The following is a 6,880-nucleotide window of genomic DNA, read 5'->3' as shown; positions in this document are numbered from 1 at the left end:
CTTAAAGCAACAGTGTCTGAAATGTCTGCTAACAGACTTGAAGAACACACCCTAAACCTACCTGTTTGTACTTGCTGTTTCAGGCTTCCTGCCTGGCCTGGTCCCAGGTTTCTTTGGAACACTGTTAACAACAACTCTACTCTAAATAAACAAACATACGACCTAAATTCAACATGCATTCTAAAGAGCATTCCAGGAAGTCTTTAGCAAGCATGATTGTTCTAAACTGAAAAATCCTGTGTGTGAAGAGAGATAGGTTACGATGCACACAACAGTGGGGATTACAAATCCCAGAGATCCCACAATCAGGAAGCAGACTGCTACAGTTTTTTTTATTAGCGGGCGTGGTGACATCATGTGCACAGGCGAGTTTACATCCATATAGTATCATCCATAAAAAGAAGTATAGAGATATTAGGAATTGCTCTGACATCTGCTTTCTCTGTTATATTTTACTTCCTGATTACAAGGGGTCACGACAGCAGGTAACCCCACATGTGGCGACTAAATTTAAAATTTAAATTTAAAAAACAAAACAAGAAACTTCTGATTAGAAACGGTTTATTATGAATAGTACAGATCCCACATATTTATCTAATCAACCTAAATGGTGGCACTTTAATATTACTGCATTAATATTACTGTTGATGATGATAACCCTTTATTTCAGACATATAAAAGTTCAACCAAAGACATGCAAACATGAAACACATAAAGGTTGAGGGAAACTTAAATACAGGGCCTTAGGCAATATACTAACCATAAGTTGCCCTCCGATGTGTTCATCGGAGTATTAATGTGTGTGTAGTTTAATTTGCACTTGAGTTTAGAAGTGCTTGTATGAGTGGGGGTGAATGAGGCATGTTGTATAGAGCGCTTTGAGTACTCCGGGAGAGTAGAAAAGCGCTATAAAAGAATCAGTCCATTTACATAAATAAGGTTAAAGAGATAAAGAATAAGCCAAATTTCCTGACATTTCTCATTGTTGTGGGCGGACTGTTCTTAAAGTCCTCCCCTGGAAGTTATTTAATTTAGTCAATTATTAAAGGTTTACAGATAATTAAAACTTGCTCCATTTACTTGTCTGAAAAGGGTGGGGGAAAAAGTGTCAGTGTGGTCTAATATATAGAATAAAAGGTTCATTGCTGAAAATAATAGTTGAATACATAATCATCAGAAAGATGAGTATTTTCATTGTGAATCAAACATTTAATAAATCAAACATGGTTTCAAATGCATGGGGTTATATACTAAAATTAATTTCAGCATTTTTTTCATGTTTATAGCTTATAGCTCCAAACCCTATAAAAACACGGGTTTTTTGAGTCAATTTTTACAACATTTACAACAATATTGGTAACTTTTTATATTAAAATCTAAATGTTAAGAATAATGTTTAGCTAATATGCACATTTATCCTGCTGGTCAGAGGAAATACCAAAATAATGACAGTCAGTCAGGCCAGTAATTTCTTGTTTGGCTTGTCCCTTTTTGGCTTTTGAGGCTTGCTTGGAAAGAACCTGCACTGGTAACTGAGGTCTTGATTCTGGACTTTTCTGTTTGACTGGATTTCAGCATTTGTCTTTTGCTGAATCTTCATAAATAAGATGGTGAATGAGTGATATTGTCATTATTACACTTCAACATGTTGGATAGTTGTTTCCGGAACTGGGAGGATCCAAAGTAGTAGAGCAGGGGATCCAGGAGGCAGTTCAGACTTCCCAAACACAGAAACACCAGATAGAGTGCGTAAGAGCCATCAGGTGCCTCCTGGCTCTTCTCTGTGTTAAGTTGCAGGTAGTGTGCAAGCAGCAGGCAGTTTGTAGGCACGAAACACAGCAAAAATATCACCAGCACAGTCAATATCATCACCACTGCTCTTCTTCTCCTCTGTGATGTTTCTGGAACATCATATTGGAGTCTGCTTAGCGAGCAGATGACTCCAGTGTAGGACACCAATGTGATGAGGAGAGGTAGGAAGAAGAGGAGGGAGCAGAGAGTAACGAAGTATGTCTTTAACCAGATGATCTTATCTGTAAAGTGGACATCGTGGCAGGTAGTGATATTCAACTCACTGACGTAAAATGTCTGGTGGATGGTAAAAAGGGGAATTGAGCCAGCAAAGGATAACATCCACATGATTATGCAGGCTATGACTGCAGCCTGTGGGCTCCTCTAAGTAAGAGACTGCATAGGGTAAACTATAGCAAGTAGACGGTCCACACCAATGCAAGCTATGAGAAGAACAGAACAATACATGTTCCAGTAAATGGCAGCAGTGACCACGCTGCACATGGACGGGCCAAATTTCCAGTTGTTGCCTTCAAAGTGGTAGGAGATCTTGAAGGGGAGCATCAGTGCAAAGAGCAGATCAGCTAAGGCCAGGTTCACCATATAGATTGCAGCTGGCTTCTTGGGACAGATCCCCCAAGCAAAGACAATCATGGCACAGATGTTAATTGGCACACTGATGAAACAGACCAGGGTGTAGAAGGAAGGTAAAAGGATGGTGGACACAGTGCCATTTAGAAACTTCAGTGCCTCTTCTGAAAGTCCGAAAGATGTTTTATTTGATGAATTATTTGGTGAATTATTATCATTATCATAGTTAAAAACTGCTCCAGATGCTCGAAGCGTTCCTGTTTTAAAAACAAAAAAGACTTGTCAGTGTATTCTAAAAAACAGAAATGAAAGGTTATTTGCTGGATATAAAACTATGATGATAACATTTTCTTAGAGTTTACAAATCAGAAACAAATCTGTTTGTCCGCTGACTTTCCTTTTCAAACAAAAGAATTAAAACACATCCAAAGTCTTCTCTTGTCTAGTTTTGCCCTAAAACTTGCACAAAGCTCAGCGACTGGGATGGTTTTCCAATTAAAGGTCTCTCATCTCAGTTGCAGGCAACTGCAACCAACAAATAAAGCTTATAAAGCAAACACTGAAAGCCATTCAAAATAAACTAAAACTTAACATAAAAAATTGAAACTAAAACAAAAATAATCCCCCTCTCGACACTAACTGACACTAAACAAAACGTTTAAAAGAAATCTTTAAAAAAATCATTAGAAAATATAAAAATATAACTCTTGTCTGGAGGATGCAGTATTTTGTTGTTGTTTTTTTAAAGATTTTGAAAGCTTGAATTGTCTCACCACAAAACAGTTTTGTCCATTTTAAAATCTAACATTTATGTTTAGGTTATGTCAGGATTTCTATTGAAAATTATTGCAGTCACCAAAACATTTTTTGAATTAGTCCTGCATTTGTTCTAACACAGATAACAATAAGTAATTTATTTGGATTTTATGAGTAGAGACCAACCAATTCAAGACATCACAGTGTTTTCAAACTTACCTGAAGTGTTCGCGGCAGAAATACAGCAGAAAAAAACCAGAAGTAACAACAACTGTGTTAAAGCCATGTTTGCTTCTCGCTCTCTTTCCTTTTTGGCTTCCTTTAATTCAACAGTGTCTTAAATGTCTGTTTTAGAGAAGAAGAAGAACAAGAACATGCCCTTCATGTACTTGTTTGTACCTGCTGGCTTTCTGCCTGGCATGATTCCAGGTTTCCTTGGAACTCTTACACAAATATCCAAATATCCTTAGGCAATATACTAACCATAAGTTGCCCTCCGATGTGTTCATCGGAGTATTAATGTGTGTGTAGTTTAATTTGCACTTGAGTTTAGAAGTGCTTGTATGAGTGGGGGTGAATGAGGCATGTTGTATAGAGCGCTTTGAGTACTCCGGGAGAGTAGAAAAGCGCTATAAAAGAATCAGTCCATTTACATAAATAAGGTTAAAGAGATAAAGAATAAGCCAAATTTCCTGACATTTCTCATTGTTGTGGGCGGACTGTTCTTAAAGTCCTCCCCTGGAAGTTGTTTAATTTAGTCAATTATTAAAGGTTTACAGATAATTAAAACTTGCTCCATTTACTTGTCTGAAAAGGGTGGGGGAAAAAGTGTCAGTGTGGTCTAATATATAGAATAAAAGGTTCATTGCTGAAAATAATAGTTGAATACATAATCATCAGAAAGATGAGTATTTTCATTGTGAATCAAACATTTAATAAATCAAACATGGTTTCAAATGCATGGGGTTATATACTAAAATTAACTTCAGCATTTTTTTCATGTTTATAGCTTATAGCTCCAAACCCTATAAAAACACGTTTTTTTTTGAGTCAATTTTTACAACATTTACAACAATATTGGTAACTTTTTATATTAAAATCTAAATGTTAAGAATAATGTTTAGCTAATATGCACATTTATCCTGCTGGTCAGAGGAAATACCAAAATAAAAGCTTTATGAAAACCGTGCCTGTAGTGGGGAGGATGTGTGACTGTGGTCCCCTAACGGTTACTTCTAACCGCCATATGTTGCTTCAGTTATTTTCTTCAAGCATTTCTGGTAACTTAACTGAAAACATCAGAAGAGCCATTTTGGTGGTCTTTCAGCAGTAGTGCAATTTTAGTGGATGCAGTCTCCACAATCACCAAAGCACTTGGTGAGTTTATTGTATAGCCTGGTGTACGGGTTGCAGTGTTAGCTAAACTAGCATTGCTAAGTTACTTCGCTAGCCATCAGCATGCAGAAAGCAGTTTGTTTTGTGTTTTGTAGTGTGAGATTATTATATTATCTTATGCCACGTTAGACCCCTAATTAAAGATTGTCTCTTTGTGACACAGCCAACACAACATCATTTTCCTGTTCGTCTGTTTTTGTTTTGTTTTTTCTCTTTATGTTTAATTACAGGCTGCTTTGCTGGCCCTGGAAGCCAAGGCTGACCTGGACTCCTGCTCTGCCCTCTACCATCACTGACGAGACCCTGACCAAACGCTGCAGCAGCTGGACCCACAACAACAACCTGAAAATGTTAACAGTGCTGCAGGAAAGCGATCTCATGCAGTGGAGATGGAGAGCGCTAAATCCAAGGCCCATTTCACTACACGGGGGAAAATTCCCAGACAGCTTCAGCTGACAGAGCTCTGACGAGTAGTGATGGGATTTCCGGCTCTTTATAGAGAACCGGCTCTTTCGGCTCGACTCACTAAAAAGAATGTAACTACCGCCCCTTCCCCTCCTTCCCAGCGCAAAGCACAAGGCTGGCGTGTGGAGTAAAGCGGAAAAAAGTGCGAGAGAGAGGGTGAGAGAAAAAACAACAACAACAAAAAAAAAACCCACGGCTCGTGATAAGGAGCCGGCTCGCATCGTTCACGTCAAAGGTCCGGCTCTAAGAGCCATTTCGTTCACGACTGACACATCACTAGTGAGGAGACGCCCATTAAGCCCAGATGAAAAGTGAGGCCGATATAGAACATAATGCTGACCTTGATAACTCTGCATTAACACTGTGCAGGACAGTGACGGACCAACAGCAGGGCAGCAGAAGAAAGGGCGTGACCGAGACAGAAGGAGCTACTGAGGTCAAAAGCCACCTCAGAACGGACAAAACACAAAAGAAGATGCAGGTTTCACTTGCGGTGAACATGGACACTGGAGAAAGGACTGCCCCAATTGGGGTCAGAACCAGGGTGGACTCAACTTTGAACAGTAGCAGCAATGGTCGCAAACAGACTGAAAAGGGCAGGACCCCAGGGCAGGACCCCAGGGCACGCTTCATGGCGTGGTTTACCCAAAACGCCAGAACAGGAAAGTGATGAACACACACACACACATCTGCACACACTGACTCAGAATGAAGAGAAACACACACCTGAACACATGTGCACTCGTTGATTGAGTGAGAAAGGACACACACACACACCTAAATCGAAATGCTAATTCACTGAGAAGTGATCCACACACAAATACACATGCGCTTGTGCAATGAAGAGTGACGCACACATGCACACACACACATGCTGATGCAATGAAGAATGCTTTGCTAACAAATGCTTATGCTGATATGAAAAATGGTGCACACAAACATCCAAATATAGAATTGTTACAAGAAGCCATTGATTACTTAGTCACCCAGAGGGCATTTATGTAGATTTAAGGAACAAGGTCTAAAATTGTCTGGTTATGAAAACAATGTCTGTGCGTGATGTCTGTGTATGGTTGCTCAAGGCCTTGACTGAATTGTTTGCTGTGCTTCACACAGCCTGATGAGGAGTAGTGGTACAGAGTGAACTAACGGTGTAAGTTTTATTTCGGAGCGCCGCATTTTCTGTGATTAAGATTTAATTCAAGGAGGAACCAAAGGTGTTATGGTCCCTGAGGTTCTCATTCCCACACAATATTGTCCATGCAGGAAGCAAAACTTTCCTGTGAATTTCTGGTTGATTTTTGGGTTTTGCTTAGCACTAGATTAATTTTATCAGTGAGGTTTGGATTGTTTTCTTTCTCTAAGAGAGAGAGAGATGGTTTTATGCTTGGACATGTCTGCAACGGGCCCTAGTATGAGTTATTTTATTAGTATTTTTTTTGGTTATGTTTGTTTTTGCTTTTGTTACAGTGCACTGAGATAAGAAATCTGAGAGGTGTGATCCACCGGTGGTGATATTTTGTGAGTTCATGATTTAACAATCAGCTCTTTAAACCAGGCCTAAAAGAGTGAAATTTAAAGCACTATGAAATATTCTTACTGGAAACAGTTGCAAAGTGTGTTTCTCCATGATTATAATGGGCTTGGGAGAAATTCACTTATATGGGACACTGATTACATGAGATGCTATTCCTGAGTCTAAAAGGATTGCAGCGAGTCAATCCAATCCAAAAAACAAGGAATTGTTTTCCTTTTAAAATGATGACGTCATCTTGCTGGTGATGGATGTTCGAATAGGTTGCGCGTGAGACTCCATTATCAACAAAATCTGGTATGAATGTGTGTGAATGGATGCGTGTGACTGGACTGTGATGGACTGACT

The 6,880-nt window shown here is 39.2% G+C and overlaps 1 pseudogene across 1 annotated transcript; it reads right to left on the bottom strand.

The window, feature by feature from the left end:
* Positions 1 to 4,327, bottom strand: LOC146513932 (proteinase-activated receptor 1-like; annotated as a pseudogene). The gene is made up of 2 exons (XR_014875168.1): positions 3,358 to 4,327; positions 1 to 2,639 (listed from the first exon to the last, which is right to left on the bottom strand). The product of XR_014875168.1 is annotated as a proteinase-activated receptor 1-like (transcript).
* Between the last annotated feature and the right edge of the window lie 2,553 nt (positions 4,328 to 6,880).

Source organism: Neolamprologus multifasciatus, chromosome 7 (genome assembly GCF_963576455.1).
Source record: "Neolamprologus multifasciatus chromosome 7, fNeoMul1.2, whole genome shotgun sequence".
Taxonomy (NCBI): domain Eukaryota; kingdom Metazoa; phylum Chordata; class Actinopteri; order Cichliformes; family Cichlidae; genus Neolamprologus; species Neolamprologus multifasciatus.
This window is presented reverse-complemented; position numbering and strand designations above follow the sequence as displayed.